The sequence below is a fragment of the Eupeodes corollae genome, chromosome 3 (genome assembly GCF_945859685.1).
Source record: "Eupeodes corollae chromosome 3, idEupCoro1.1, whole genome shotgun sequence".
In the NCBI taxonomy this organism is placed as follows: Eukaryota; Metazoa; Arthropoda; class Insecta; order Diptera; family Syrphidae; genus Eupeodes; species Eupeodes corollae.
Window position 1 is genome coordinate 61,203,118 of NC_079149.1, and position 17,674 is coordinate 61,220,791.

General features: G+C 28.0%; 1 protein-coding gene across 1 annotated transcript in view; it reads right to left on the reverse strand.

Annotated features, from left to right (window-relative positions):
• The window catches only part of LOC129951421 (uncharacterized), a 49,211-nt gene extending 34,712 nt beyond the window's left edge, over positions 1-14,499 (reverse strand). Inside the window, exon 1 of the mRNA XM_056063551.1 lies at positions 13,798-14,499. The gene's annotated coding sequence lies outside the window, so the exon portion shown is untranslated. The remainder of the gene's footprint in view (positions 1-13,797) is intronic.
• Between the last annotated feature and the right edge of the window lie 3,175 nt (positions 14,500-17,674).

Genomic DNA, 17,674 nt, shown 5'->3' on the forward strand with positions numbered 1-17,674 from the left:
GGGATGGGGTTTCAAGCCTTGGCCGGCTTACATACTTGTTTCATAGTTAATTATTATAAAAATTTGCTTAAAATTTTCTATATAGGTTTGTTTGTAAATCTTTACATAGTCTCTAGAACATTACTTATAAAAGTCTTCAGAATTTTGTTTAACTGAAATTCGCATCAGTTTTTAATGAAATAATTGTAAAAGGTACCGTTATTTATTCAATACACACAAATAAAATTAAATTAAAATAAATTAAAGTTTTAAGAAATCACTGCATTCTCTGTCATCATTAAGGCAGATCTGATTAAAATATCGACTTTGATGTTCTCTATGCGATTGCAAAACTTTATTTAAAGTCCTAAAATAACAATTAGCTAATTTTTAACTATGGGTATTTTAGTGAAGAATAAGTAAAAGGTTGAACTAATATCACGAACTACAATTGAATATGCCAAAGTATTACAAATAACTATATTCACAAATTGAACGGTAGGTTAAAATACGATATATCTAGATACTCTTCGATTCACTTTTATGATTTAATTACAAAAATCACGATCCATCAATCAGACAATCATCATGTGAATAGTGCTGCTGTTTTTTTTTTTTTTGTTTTAAACTTGACTGGCGCAAGCACTAATGATCGATAAATTATAAGATTAAAAACCTTACAATAATCAAGTACGAGTATAAAGGAAACATTTATTATTTTATTCAAAGAACAATCCATTTTGAACTTTATGTCTTGAAAGTGGAGGAGTGTACAGTACCATGTAGCAATATAGTATATTTTTGTTAGTTGGCAAGATATAATATACAGGCTTGCCTCAAAGTGATGCACAATGGCGGGGCTGTCGGTTTGACGGGCGGCGCGGCGACGATGGTAATGGAGGCGGCAGCAGTGGTGAATGTTGATGGTGCGGGCGATAATTGAAATTGTGTTGGCATGCAAGCGAATTCCAAAGCATTTTGTATTTTTGTTCAAGTAAAGTGCAAGGGTGATGAAGAAATAACTTTTGAAGATTGATGCTGGAAAAATAGGTCAACGGTTTTTGTTTTGTTTTATTGTTTCTTATGATGATGATTGAGCGTATTTACTTTTGTACCTTCTTTATTTTTGGAAAGAATTTGTTTCTTGTATGCAAATACTAAGATCGAATTGGAAGACAACGTTTAATGTTTGTCACATTCTGGAGAGGCAGGTTCTTTTGACAATGAAATGAAGATTTTGTTAACTGTTATGTCCTTATTGAGGTGTTTGAGAGGATTTTTTTTAACTAACCACAAAAAAACGATATCCATAAGAACTACTTTTCACAACTGGGTTAAAACACATAATGACGCAGGGATTACACCTTTATATCTTTTCTGAAATTGTAACAAGTGTTGAGGCAATAATACTCCGCATAACCACAAAATCTATACTTTGATTAATGACAAGATATTTAATATGTATAAGCAGTACCTTAAATTTGTTTTCATTAATTTTAAAGCCCTTCAACGAAGTTATGCAATTAATGAAGCCAATTTTAGTTAATGTCTTCATGTCTTTATTTAAATTTTAACAAAACAAGCACTACAAATAGCTTACACCAAAACTACTATACTTCAAAACTTCAAATGTCATCAGCAAATAATAAAATATGGAGGCAGCAAAAGAGTTGCGTCGTCGTCGATTAAAAGATTAATTGCTATAAATGTTGTGTCGTAAATTTTCAAGAGATTATTGTTTTCTTTCATATTTAAATTTGTCTATACATTTAACTATAATAGAAAAACAAATGTTATTGAATAATGCGTTATTGAATTTCTGTGAAGAAGTTACCATGAGTGTAACACACATACATACTTATGTAGTTCGCTGTATATGGGCTTATTTTAAAAACGAGTGTAATTCAAAGTAATACAAATATTTAAAAACTAAAATAAAAAGAGGCTGGGATGCGACCCACACTGATAACTTCCCATCCCGTCTGTCGATTTGTCTTGCTTAAAAGTTTGTCTATATCTACTCGTATCAATTTTTACCAAATTTGCGTACTATTTTTTGTGGATTTTATTTTTTATGAAAAAACGGACTGTTGGGTTTTTATATAAAAATCACTGAATATTGAAAACAATATTTTCTGTAAAATAAAATAAGTTTGAAGCCAATATTTTGAATTTTTGAAAAGCTATTTGAGTCGAAAGTAAATGTTTACCAAGTTTTAGTATTGTTTTTTTTTAGAGTTTTATTTTTTGTAAAAAAACCGTCAATTCGATTTTCTTTAAAATTCTATCAAATGTTGTTTTAGATGTTTTTATAGATTTGAAAAGATATTTGAGTCGAAAATCAATTTTTAATAACTTTTGTTAAATTTTTTTTAGGTATTTAATTTTTTGTACAAAAACTATCAATTCGATTTTTTTTAAATTTTACTAAATATTAACCACAATATTTTTTGAAAGATTAAAGTAGTTAAAAGCCAATATCTACAATTTTTGAAAAGATATTTGAGTCGAAAATCAATTTTTACCAACTTTTATAAATTTTGTTTTAAGGTTTTTATTTTTTGTAAAAAAACTGTCAATTCGATTTTTCTCAACATCTTTCAGAATGCTTAAAACAATATTTCTTATAAGATAAAATAAGTTTAAAGTCTAACTTTCAAGTTTTTGAAAAGATATTTGAATCCATATTCAATTTTTACCAACTTTTGTTAATTTTTGTTCGGTTTTTAATTTTTTATAAAAAAAAAAACTTTCAATTCGATTTTGTTCAAAATTTTACTGAATGTTGACAATAATATTTTTTGAAAGATAAAAGTAAATTAAAGCCAATATCTCAAAGTTTTGAAAAGATATTTGAGTCGAAAATCAATGTTTACCAACTTTTATTAATTTTTTTTTTAGGTTTTTATTTTTTGTAAAAAAACTGTCAATTCGATTTTTTTCAAAGTTTTATTAAATGTTGAAAACAATATTTCTTATAAGATAAAATAAGCTTAAAGCCTAAATTTCAAGTTTTTGAAAAGATATTTGAATCGATATTTAATTTTTACGAACGTTGAGTAATATTTTTTTAGATTTTTATTTTTTATAAAAAAAACTGTCAATTCGATTTTTCTCAAAATTGTATCACATTTTTAAAACATATTCTCCGTTGCTCAAAATTGTTTTGGAGATGAAATCATATGTTAGTCGTTAAATTTAGGAGGTGACAATTTTTTTTTTCAGTTTTTTTGATTTAGAAAAAAACCGTTAGATAGATTTTTTTCAAAAAATATATCTGTTTGGTATCACGTTACAATATATTATATAAAATTTAATTCAAGTCTCTAGCGTTTTTGGTTCGTAAGATATTTAGGGTTAACCAAAATTTTCATCATTTTTTCAAACTGCTATAGTAAAAAAACCACCCACGCAATTTTCTTGAGAGCCCTTTCTGCATCTTTCTGCCTTATTATCTGTATAACAAAATTTATTTGAAGTCGATATCTCTTCTGGTTCTTGAGCTATGGACAACGAAAAAAACGTCGCGAACGTACGGACGTACAAACGTACGTACACACGCACGCACAGACATCTTTCTAAAAATCTTTTATTTCGACTCTAGGGACCTTGAAACGTCGAGAAATGTCAAAATTTTCAATTTGACAAATCGGACCCATTACAATAACTTCCTATGGGAAGTTAATAAGGACTATAGATGTTGAGATAACGTTTTCTTCAAGCCAGGACAAGACTTCTTCTTCTTTATCGTCAAAAGTGCCGCCTGAAAAACGCTACAATGATGGGAAGGTGGAATGAGAGCCTTAATTTAAGTGGTTCATAGTACACACCTCAACCAACCCTTCCATTTGTTTTTGATCCATCTGTGTAAAAGTGGGCTGAATCATCTTCCAGAAATGCCTTATCCTTTCAGAAAGATCTGGAAGATATACAAATCTGGATTTGCAGTATAGTGTAGTCTGTTTGCTTGGAATTGATTCTAAATACTTAAGAAAGTATTACAAAGTCGTTGGTAACCCACTGCGATGATACTTTGAGGCGAATAGCATAGCTTTAAAATGTTTGTTTTGCTAAGTATATCAAGAGATCAAGAATGAAAAGCCAAATTAAAAAATACTGAGGCCTTTCAAGCATCTTACTAGCTCTAAAAGACACTTTGACGTTGAAAATTTCAAAAAGTTATGAATTCCTTAAAAGTAGTTACATTACTATATTGCTTCCGAATTGGGTCTTCTATTTCCATTTCCATTTAATTTTAAATTATATCCTAAAAAGGGTTTTCCAAAATTTGAATAGTCCGTTGTTTGGGCAGCTTTAGATTTTGAAGTCGTCATTCAAAGATTTTGACATTTGACAATACAAGACAAAACGCCAATATTAAACATGGAATTTTAGACGCTTTGTTAAAATTTACAACAAAAAGTGAGAAGAACAATTCGCAGAACTAAGCATCTTCTTGGACGACAATAATGAAGGTGGTGGAAACATCTTTGGAAAAATACATTGATGAACAATCTAAACCTGGTACGTCGTCGTTCAATAAAGCTAAAATTATTGGAACTCTTAACCCGTAGTTTATCGAAAACCCAGTTTTGCGTAAAGATTTGAATGGAAAGTTAATACAAGAGCTCAAGCTCAACAGCCAACAGCAAATGATCGGTATTTTTATAATTTTTAAGTAGCAAAGAAAAATTGTCCCATCGGGTACTTTGAAAATCTAAGAACAATTTTTGAAAAGCCTTTCCTCACAAGCAATGATAAATCACAAGTTTAATGACTGAGTTAGTTCTCGAAAAAGTAAGAAGAATACATTTTACTCCATGAAAATAAAATGGATACAAATGTTCCACAGTAAAACCTTTAATAATCAGATCCAGATTCCTTAATTTAGAATAATTTAGTTATACTTTTAAAATATAAGGCACGAAGGGGTTAAACATGTTAAATTTAATATATGTAATAGTGTTCCAATATAGTGTATTTTAGTCGATAGTATTGTACAATTTTACTGTTAAAAAACATTACTATTACCTTATCTAATAAATTCTTTAACCAACGCATAAAAGCTCATTAAAACATAACAACTAAAAGTGAGTTCAATTAGCAATTTTATTTTGTACCAATTGTACCCAAAAAAAGGTACAATAATTTATTGCTACACATATTTTGTTCCGGCTAAGTGTTAAGTGTTAACAAACTCTAATGGTAGACTTTTTATTATTTATTATTCATAAAAAGCCTCAAGGTTGTTAAAAGAGTCTATAAAAATTAATTCATCTTTGTTGTGATCTAGTATCTAAGATCTGTAACAAAACTACCAGGTCATTGTCTACTGAAGATTTTTCTTCTTTATTTTTTAAGTGATTAGTCATTTATCATAACGATTTTATACCTTTAGCATGTTACCAACTATCATACACAATCACGGCCATATTGTTATGATTTGTTGATTTGAATACGAAAAAAAGTTTATTTTTCCTGGTTAATGTTCTTATAAGATTTTTCTGTAAATGATATAAGTAAGTACATACATAAAATATTTTATTGGATAGCGTGAAGTGCTCTTCCAAGAATAAAATTTACTCAAATTAAAATAGTACCACACATGTAGTGTGTAAAATATTCTATTATTTAAAATACAAAAAAAGTAAAACTTCAAGAAAAAAATTAATCCCTCAATCTCTACACAAATCAAATGAAAACAAAAGTTCTAAGCTTTTATTTTAAATTAAAAGTGAATAATTCATTTCACTAGCATGTCCTGGTAGATTGACCTTTTTCATCAACTTGACCGCATTTTATAGAGGTTTTTCTTTACAAGAACGTGTTCAAATAATAATAATAAAAAAATGAATATAAATAAAGAGTTAACTTTAGAAAAAGTTCAAAGAAGAACAAAAATTGTGCATAATCATAGAGTCTACAAGTATTTGACAGGTGTTCTACAAGGTGGTCACGTAGGTACCTTACCTACATTATAGTGCATAATGATTTGTTTCTTATATGCATGCGTAACGCACATTTGTTGTGGGCTTAGCTTACTGCTGCACATAGCCTTACTCAAAGTTTATTTATTTATAGACATAGATTTTGGTCTTTCATAGAAAAATGTTTATATTCGAATAACTTTAGCTGTGTTCTTGTTGGCTAGTAAGTGTTGGAATTCCATGAAAACAAGACGTGCAATGTAACATAATTTGTCGTCATAAAAACTACTCTAGGCCTACAAAAGCTTGGGTGATTTTTTTTCTTAAGTTTCAATTAGTAAAAGTTGGAGTTTATGCATCCAGATTCTAGAACGTGTGAGTACTTGCAGTTTGTATGCCATAAGACTTCACGTATAATAAATAAACTTTGACGCATGAAACATAACATTAGTTGTTGCTTTCTAAGAACAAAATTCAAGACTTAATGCCCTCGTTTTCACTTTTTAAAAATTGATGGTATGAATGTAGTGAAGGAAAGTCAAATTTGTCCCATTTTTTTAAAATGAAGTTGAAGAAGAGAAGAAAATGACATATTTTTGTATTCCATTTTTTAAAAAGAAGTTGAAAGAGGGAAAGAGACTGAAAGATTTTTGATTAAACTTTAAACTTATTTTCAATCCCACGTTCGGTGAAAATATCGATAAAAATGAAAACAAAAACATTTGATTTTGTATTTTATTTCATAAAATAATCATGGAGCTCAGAATTCTGATAAATGGGTACGAAATTATTTTGTCAACATTTAACTTTTCAAAGTTTTTCTAATTTTTTGTACGATAATTTTTGAAAAAATCAAACAGTTTTGTTATCGCCGTTTATAATATTTAAAACTATTTGTGTTGCTACTCAGCTTATGATTTGTCGACGGCTTAGTGGGATATGTTGGGTTTGTGGGGTTGTGAAAATCTTCAAACTATCAATATGTTTTATTATTATTTTTCTAATTTCATAACTAATCTTTTGTAGCTTTAAGTTGAATCACCCTGCAAATTTGATATATTTTGCTAAGCCGCTTTATAACTGAAGCGATGTACAAAAATCTTTATAATTTACCTAGCTTTCAACATAAAGAAATTGCGGTAAGAAGTCAGTCGATAAATCACGGGTTGGGTACCAACACAAATAATTTTAAAGCGCCATAAAAAACTTTGAATTTCAATAAATTTGTTCGCTATTAAAAATTGTGTCGGCTTTACTTGTTTTTGGGAATTTCGACTCCAACAAGTTTATTTTATGAATATTTGTTTGACTATTTAAAAAATATGTCTGTGTATCTATTTTCATCCTACATATCTTAAGAATATGCACAAAAATTAAGTAGACTTACTTTCATAGATAGGTTTTCCATTGTACAGAAAGAAATTTCCAAAAAAAATGTCCCAAGTGTTCTTTTTGTTGGCAATTTAAAAAAGTAAAAAAGAGGCTGCGATGGAACCCCACTCATGACATTTCATCCCGTCTGTCGATTTGTCTAGCTTGAAAGTTTGTAGGTTTTCGTGTTGGATTACAAAATTTTTAAAATTAAACAAACAACGTTTAAGGAAATAGTTTAGTTTGATTTTTAGTCGCAAGTCGGATTAATGAAATTAATTTGAGAGATATCAAGATCCGAACATCAATTTTTAATAAAATTTTGAGTACTATTTCTTGAAGATTTTATTTTCTTATGAAAAACGGACGTTTGGAATCTTATGAAAAACTATTGAATATCAAAAATAATATTTTCGGTGAAATAAAAAGAGTTTGAAGACAATATTCTTAATTTCTTAAAAGCTATTTGAGTCGTTAGTAAATTTTTACCAAGTTTTAGTATTGTTTTTTGTTAGGTTTTAATTTTTTTTAAAAAAAACCTGCCAATTAAATTTTTCTCAAAACTGTACTGAATGTTGACAATAATATTTTTTAAAAGATAGAAGTCGTTAAAAGCCAATGAGATCAAAGTTTTGAAAAGATATTTGAGTCGAAAATCAATTTTTAACAACTTTTATTAACTTTTTTGTTTAGGTTTTTAGTTTTTTTTTGTAAAAAAACAGTCAATTGGATTTTTCTCAAAATTTTTTAAAACGTTATTTTTCGTTGCACAAATTTGTTTTGGTGATAAAATCATTTTGTATTCGTAAAATTTTAGACGTAACAAATTTTTTTTCAGTTTTCTTAATATACAAAAAAAACGTGAACTGCATTTTTTTTTCAAAAAATATATTTGTTCGGTATACAATATATTATAAAACATTTATTTTAAGTCTCTAGCGTTTTTGGTTAGTAAGATATTTAGGGTTAACCAAAAGTTTCACCTTTTTTTTTCTTTTTCTTTTTTCTTGAGAGCCTGCTTATATTCCTGCTTTATTATCTGATTGACAAAATTTATTTAATGTCGTTATCTCTTCTGGTTCTTGAGCTATGGACGACGAAAAAAAACGTCGTGAACGTACGGATGCACGAACGTACGTACACACGCACGCACAGCAATCTTTCTCAAAATCATTTAAATGTCAAAATTTTTAATTTGACAAATCAGACCCTTTACAATAACTTCCTATGGGAAGTTAATAAAAAGATCTTAATGTTAAATATTTTACAAGGAAAAAGTGATATTTTCTTCAGAAAAAATTTTAAACTACGTTTTTAACATTTGGCTAAATTCTTAGAAATATCCAAATACATTTTTTTTTACAAAAAATAACCTAGTAATCTTGACAGAAAACATCTTGAATTTAAACTGCATTTATAAATTTTTAAAAGTTCTTTAAGTGACAATTTGGCTTAAATAAATTAGGTGGTGCAACATTCCGTTGAAAATTAGGGCTTAGTGATTTACAACTCTCAACCATTTCTGTGTACGAGTGATGTTTACAGGGATGGAGGAGACCGACAGTTTTAAGCCCAACCCAAACGGATAATTTAAGAAAGTACTTTTCATGGGAAAAATTACTCTTTGAGAATTTGTCAATTCCACGCAAGAGGCAGTACTCGTGAAAAAAAAACTTTAGGTGGCATAGGCAGGGATCAAACGCAAGACCTCTGGCATGACAGTCTTACGCACTAACTATAAATTTGACGTATAACACAAAATTTGACTTTTAAGATCATCAATAGAAAGCTATCAAAGTGGCTAGCATCCCAGTCTTCTTTTTAATTGTCAACATTTTAGAATTATGAAGCTAGAATTGGAAACTGACTTTAAAATGTCCTTTAAAAACCAACCATTTTTACCTTAGTGTAATAATTTCTTTTTGTAATTTGTATTTTACTCTGCAATACAAAATTCTGTTTGGCAATCAGCTTCTTTCTATTGAAAAGCTCAGTAAACAAAAATTCCCTGTACTGAGTTAAAAATCGTATAAACTATAACTATTTTTGAATTCCTGCCCTGAATCCATTCTTTACAAAAACATTCATATCGTCTAACAAAATTTAGTCATTTTCTGTGCCCTTCACTTAAAATAAGAGCAAAACTTATTTAAAACTATTATAAATTGCCCTAACTACTGTCTTATTTAACTTCGTGTAGTTCAGGGAAAATTACATCGTTGCCCTTTATTTAGTGATAAAAATTAAATTCGTTGGTACCTTACTTCACCTTATTATTTTCACACATTATTTTTATGTTTAACGGTCGTTGATTTCAATCATTAAATTGCATGAACATCTTATTTGTTCCCATCATCATCATCACCTTTAAAAAGTCAAGTTCATTATCAAAACAAAATGAACACTAAAGTAAAATTATTATTTTATTGTACCAGTCTGACATTCAAAACTTAGAGATAAATTCAAAAACTAAAAACATAGCTTACATCATCATTTTGAATTAATCTGTTATCTATTTGTACTAATTTAATTTTCAAATTTAAATTTAAATTCTTGAATAATTTTTTGAGAAAACAACATATTATATAAACTCGCGTTTTAAATAACAAAATTTCTTCAAAACAATAGAACGTTCCTTATTAAAAGTTGTTCCTTTTTTTTTTGTTAAATTGTGTGTTGCCAATGAATATGCATCGAAGAACTTGTTAAAATAATCTCAAAGTCAAATAAACAAGTTTCGCATATACTCATAAAAATGTTGAATGGGAAATCTTAGACCTCAAAAATATAAAAATTTTGATGAAGAATACAAAAAAGAGAACAACTTCAAGAAATGGTAAGAAGGTATCTATGAGATCTTTTGGTGTTTTTTTTGGCAGTATGAGTCACAAATAATTCTTATACGTGACACACAAGATAAAGATTCCCATTTGAAGTAATTTACATGTGAAGTGTGTGTACAAACAGACATCTTATCAAATCAAAAATCATTTGATGACAATAATTTACTCTTAAAAATATACAAACTTCTACAAAAAAGAGGAATCATGATACATGTGAGTATTTTTTTATTTAGGTACATTATATCTGATGTATAGCGGAGGGCGGTGAACTTCTAACGATTACGACTCTAATTTATAGTCTAGGAGAATTATTTGTTTAAAAAACATGTCTGCGATTCTGATGTGAATTAGTTGGATTATCTAATTTTGAACTTTTGTGTTCTTTGTTTTTCAATAACTAGAACTAGATGTTACATACTTATAAATAAATATGACCATATCCTTCTTATGATGAATAACATTTTTATCGAAACAAAAATATTGATAATGTGTTTTAAAAATAAAAACAGAATTCATTTAAATTCTTGCATTTCTTCAAAATTATTGTTATTAATGTACTCGTAGGTCTTTCAGTCTTGAACAAATGATCATTGATATTGCGAAAAGTATCATTATGCAAGACGCTAAGTTCAATCAATTTCTAACGATTGAAATTGACATTAAAAACAAGCTTTCTTTTTTAATAGTACTCAAATTCAAAGTTTTGTTTGCAGGTTAATCATTTACTTAAGTTTAATTAATTTCCTTAAAAAATTGCACGAACAAAGTTTAAGTGATAAGTTATGATTTAAATGTATCTTAAAACTTTTGGAACTAGCCAGATTTTAAAACAGCAAATGACTGCTGAGGATCTTTTATGAGTTTTTTGAAATACTAACAAAACTAGTCAAAGATACTTTCCGAATTCAAATTATTGTAAAGCTTTTAAAAAACTTAAAAAAAGTGTTATTCAGAAATATGTGCTCTTATGTTTTTTGTTCAGGAGATCGATGTCGAATGTTTTTTTTTTTGTTAACCGGGTGAGTACATATTTTGATTAAGAAATTCACACATTTTTGGTACTTATACATAAAATATTTTTAACTTCCCATAGGAAGTTATTGTGATGGGTCTGATTTGTCAAATTGAAAATTTTTACATTTCTCGACGTTTTAAGGTCCTTAGAGTCAAAATAAAAGAGTTTTAGAAAGATGTATGTGCGTAAGTCCGTACGTCTGTACGTCAGTACGTTCGCGACGTTTTTCCGTCGTCCATGGCTCAAGAACCAATAGACTTCAAATAAATTTTGGTTATATAGAAAATAATGTAAAAAGATGAAGAAAGGGATCTCAAGAAAATTGCGTGGGTGGTATATTTTACCATAGCAGCGTAAATACAATGTGAAAATTTAGGTTAACCCCAAATATCTCACGAACCAAAAGTCTCTAGACTTGAATCAAATTTTATATAATATATTGGAACATGATACCAAATAAGTATATTTAAAGAAAAATCCAATTAATGGTTTTTTTATAAATCAAATAATCTGAAAAGAAAATTGGTAACCTCGAGAATTTTACGAATAAGAAATTATTTTATCTCCAAAACAATTTCGTGCAACGAAAAATAACGTTTTTAACATCTGGTAAAATTTTGAGAAAAATCGAATTGACACAAAAAACTAAAAACCTAAACAAAAAAATTAATAAAAATTGGTAAAAATTGATTTTCGACTCAAATATCTTTTCAAAACTTTGAGAAATTGGCTTTAAAATACTTTTTTCTTTAAAAAATATTGTTGTCAATAATCATTGATTTTATTTTTTATATGAAAAATATTGTTGGTAATGTTAAAATTTTTAAGAATAATACAACTGACAACTCGAAAACCTATAAACTTTTAAGCAAGACAAATCGACGGACGGGATGGGAAGTTATAAGTGTGGGTCGCATCCCAGCCTCTTTTTGTTATCAATTTAGGCATTTCAGTCTTGAACAAATGGTCATGGAATTTGATACGATTGAACCTGATATTGAAAAGGAGCTCTCTTTTTGAACAATACCTTAATTCATAGTTTTGTTTGCAGGCTAATCATTAACCTATGTTCAAGTGGTTTCCTTGGGTTATGATTTATACCGGATCTCATAACTTATGGAAGAAGCCAGTTTTTAAAACAGTAAACAACTGCTGAAGATCTGTTTGAAGTTTGTTTAAAAAGTGTTATTTGGAAATATGCGCGGTACGTTCGCAAACACTTTTCCTTTTCGAAATCCAAAGTTTATCTAAAATATTCTAAAACTTAAGTTATGCCTTTATATTCTTTGATCACAATATCGATGCAAAATAGTTTTTTCTTTAACCGGGTTTGTGAATATTTTTACTAAGAAATTCCCCCATTTTTAGTACGTATTTATTTGAAATTCGTTCGTAATGCAAATGATTTCCATTCAAAACTTAGTTTACTATCATTAAATTATAATAAAAAAAAAAACAAAATATCGTTTATTTTAATTTTGAATATATTTATGATTTTATTTCTTCGTATAGATACTTCATTTTTGCATCAAATAAAATCAAATTCATTTTATTATTCATCTAAACTTTTATTCATTAATGGTTATTTTAAGTCCTCCAAAAAGTTAATATGAAGTAGTAAAACGTGCGTCGTCGTTAGAATATAGAAACAGATTAATTTAATTAAGACAAAGTAAAGGTTAATATTAAGAATGCAAACAATTAAAATTGAAGCATTCTTAATGTTTATTTGAATTCAGTTCAGTTAATTAAAAGTTTCATTTAAATGTTGTATCAAGTACAAATATATAATCTAAGTTATGCTAATTAAAGAGGTTTTAGTTAAGGTGGTTTGAGTGCATGAAAGTCTCACTTTTATTAAGGATTTTGTACATTAATTCAAAAAAAGTAATAAGTTTTTAAATGTTACATTTTTAAATCCGCAAGTCTAAGTTTTGCTCTAGTTTAGGTAAATTTTGTTACAATTTAAGTTATGGTCCTAAATTTAAAACTTTTTTTGTATAAACATCAATATTTTTTTTTAGAATTTCATAAAATGCATTTAGTTTTGTAGAAATAATTTATAAGCTATTCTTTGATTGATTTAAATATTAGTGTTTGTCAAAAATCTAAATTTTAAAATAAAAGTAAGGTTTGAATATATTTGTATAGTATAATGTAAAAGCAATTTTTCAAGTCATTTAAAAATCGAACTGATTTATTCTAATAGACCACTTTTATTATAAAAATTATCATAAGTTTTCATTCTTATGCATACATCAAAAACAGGGTTTTCTGATTAAAATATCGCTTTTATTTTTTGATGTAACTATTTTTATACACAAAATGTATTTTAGCCTTACAGATTTAAATAAGGTAAGACTACACAAAATTTATTTCAAAATTATGGTGACTATTGAAAATTTCAAAAACAACAAAAAAATGTTTTAAAAAAACGACATTTTATAAAAAAAAAAATAAGTTGAATATGAATTCTGAGCTTATAGTATAAAAACGAAATTTTAAAACTGCATTTTATTTAAGATGCAACCTTGGCCGACCTTGATATTAAAAATAAATTTAACAAAAAATAAATAAAGTTCACTCCATAGCAACTACAAACATCATTTCACTGAATGCCATAGTAGAAGTAATAATATACACAATTTATCTATAAACTCACCTTAATTAAAAAACTTGCTGGTATGGTTTATAAGAACAGTTGAAAATCCGGTATATTGGTTTTTGAAAAAGCTTCGCTAATTTTTGCTTAAAATGTATAAACTTGTTTTTGATCTTTTTTTTGTGTTGAAATTTTTGAATTATTAAAGAGTGCAACTTTTTTTGTAAATCCTTTTTGTTTTTAAAGAAAGTTCTCGACTTTTCACACACGATAATCACTTTTTTTATGATATTAACTATTTGATTTGTTTTTTAAAAACTTAAACAGTCCATATAAGTTTTTAACATTAAGGTTTTTTTTTTTTTTTTTTTTAATGCACAATAACAATTTTTTGAGATTTTTTTTATAGTTTACCACGGTTATACTTATGCAATATTATATCCAATTCTTGTCCAAATGCCTTAAACGCCCGCTGCGTGCTTAAGTAAACTTTAAGGTAATCGCTGTAAGCCGTTTTGAGAACCAATAAAATCACTATATGGCTTCAAAATTAAATAAACCGACACTCTGGTGATGTTGGCTTTGCTGCGTGTTACAATACAATGGACACGACCAACAGAGATAGAGAGAGAGAGTCTTTAATGCATTAGTTAAAATGTACTATAAAAGCGACATTAGCATATAAAGAGATCACCAGTTAACCTACGGTCTACGAAATTCGCAGCTTAGCGTCCGCACTCGACAAGGTTGAAAATAAAACTAACTAACGGAAGATACGACCAAAAGACACCTAACATAGGTTTTAAGAAGGTACGAGTATACCTAGTCACTTATAAAAAAAATAACAACAAAGCAAGTCAAGTATTCAAGAGATACAAAACAAACGTCATAGTTTTTAAGGCTTAGCTTAAAATCGACATCCAAAGAGAGTATATACTCTGAGAAACGAAGTATGATGTATATCGTATATTTTGGTGGCTTAACAATGCAGAGTTAAAAGCTTGCAAAGGGGCTTTTTTTTGGGTGATACCTGATACATTCTGCGAGTAGGTATGGTGCTTTTTACTTCTTGATATACCAAGCAAGCTAACCGCTGATCTTAAAGTCGGCTTTATGTTTTTTTTTATTTTGGAAACAAGTGATCTTTAAACACACACATCACTGCTTCATGGAATTGTGTCATGTTTTGATGGGTGTTTGGAAACGAGGGTTGAAACTTGAAAGTTAACACGAAATGTTAGTGTTGCCGTGTGGGTTTTGTACTGTTGAACCTTTATTTTGAATGTTTTGTGTGATTTTTATATAACTCTGCTTAGAGATTTTTGTATTTAATTAAATGGATCCACAGAAACATATGGTAGAAAGAAAATGTTTGGATAACTACAAATTCATACAAATATATGAATTAATTTTTGTATCATAGGTTCGCTGAAAATGTTATAGTATAAAGATGAAGATGAGGATGAAGACACAAGATTGTATACAAATATTAACTTAAAAGGGATCATTTTCTTGGTTAGATAAGGTATAGGTTGAGACATTTCAAGTTGAAAGATAAGATTTTATACAAAATAAGGTGTGTGTATGAATCCAATGAGATATTCTCCAATAAGGGGTTTCATTTTAATAATTTGGAAAAAAGGCTGGGATGCAACCCACACTGATTACTTCCCATCCGGACCCGTCTGTTGATTTGTCTATAACTTTAACAAAATGTTAAGTGCAATATTATTATCTTTCTATGTTCTCCGAATACTTGATTAATCAGTTTCTTATCAGTTTTTGTTGTTTTTAAGGTTTTCGTGTCTTCTTTAAAAAGTTGTCAGTTGAATTGTTCTAAAAATTAACTTAAAATTACCAATATTTTGCAAATGATGAGGACAGCAATACCAACAAATTTATTTATTTATTTACTTCATCTATCGAGTTAACTCTTACAGATTGCTTTTAACTACATACTAATTAATTAATTTATCATTTAAATATTGCTTAATAACATTCCTTTCTAGGCTTATATCTAAATATAATTCAAATTAATTAAATGATTTCATGCATCTTGAAATTGGTTCATTTAAACCATAATTAAATCTATGATATGGTATATAAAACAATTGTCTTGATCTTATATATCTTTGAGGAACATACAAATTAAATAGATTAAGTAAATCGGAGCATTTTATATGGTAAGACAATATATCATGAACAAACATTACACAATTAACAATTCGCCGATTTTCTAAAGAGTTAAGACCAATTAAAGCGCATCTTGTAGAATAACAAGGCATTGAATCTAAATTCCATTTAAGTTGTCGAACTACAAATTTTGTAAAAGACTTTTGAACTTTCTCAATACGATTTTTTGAAACTGTATAATGAGGATCCCATACAACTGAAGCATATTCCAAATGAGGACGTACCAGAGACATATAGACGGATTTTATTGCATATGGATTCGAAAATTCGGCACAATTTCTTTTAAGAAAACCAAACATTGAATTCGCTTTAGCAATAACATCATCCATATGCCCGGAGAAATTTAATTTGTCATTGAATATTACACCGAGGTCCTTAATCTCCGAAACTCTACCTAAGACGACGTTTGAAATATTATAATTATAATTAATAATGGTATGACATCGGGAAAAAGACATACAACTACATTTATTGATGTTAAGCGAAAGATGATTAGAAATATCTAAGTATGTTGGAAAAACTTACAGTGCGTGACAACAAATTCAAGCTTCTCTATAAAAATTCTTTTGATTTTGTTGAAAAAGGAAGCAATTTAAAACTAAGTCAAAATGATGTTTTAAGGTCTCGTTTGATGAAGTTTCATTGTTCACTAACATGAGATTCTAAACTTTTGTCTTAAGAAAACAATTTTCTTCGATACAAAAACAAATAACAAACAAATTTTTGTGATATCAATGGGCAACCCACACGATTTACGAGTAGATGAATGTTTAAATAACATTGAAGAAAACCCTGCTTTCATAGCAAAATATGTTGACGACATATTTGCAATAATGGATAAAAGAAACATAGACGAAGTGCTAAAAATTCTAAACGGATTCCAGCCAAGAATTGAATTCACAATTTTAAATGAGTTTAACAAAACAATATCGTTCTTAGATGTAAAAATCTACCGTGAAGAAAATAGTTTGCTTTTCGACTGATATCAAAATCCAACAGCATCTGGAAGAATAGTTAATTTCAGATCAAACCAAGCAAGGCATATTATCATCAATACTGCGTCCAAAATCGTGAATAAATTTTTAAAATAAGTGATGTACGATTCCATGCCAACGAGAAAAAAGTCATCAAAATCTTAACCATAATTAGAAATCTCCTTTTCAAACACAAAGTGCAAATTCCACGAGAACTATATTTACTAATCACAATAATTACACAAATTGGTCAACGACAAGATTTTTAGTCGAAAATAATTTTTTTCCAATTTTAATTGAATTTCTAGAAAGTTTATATTTCTTATATAAACAAATACAGATTTGATTTTTTTAAGAATATTTCATTTATTCCGAGATATAAAGAATCGAACATCAATTTTTACCAATTGTGTGGAGTTTTTATTAGTAGATTTTCTTTTTTTTTTATAAAAAAACACCGACTGTTGGCTGAACGCCGAAAACTATATTTTCTATAAGATTAAATTAGTTTGAAGCCAATATATTAAATTTTTAAAAGATATTTGAGTAGAAAATACATTTTTAACAAGTTTTACTAATTTAAAGGTTTCTATTATTTTTTTGTATTCGATTTTCGTCAAAAAATTTATCAGGTATGAAAAACGTTGTTGTTCGTTGTATAAAATTATTCAGGCGATAAAATATTGTTTTGTTTGTAAAATATTCGGGGTCACAAGTATTTTTTTTTTTTCAGTTTTTTAATTTGGACCTTAAAACGTCGTGAAATGTCA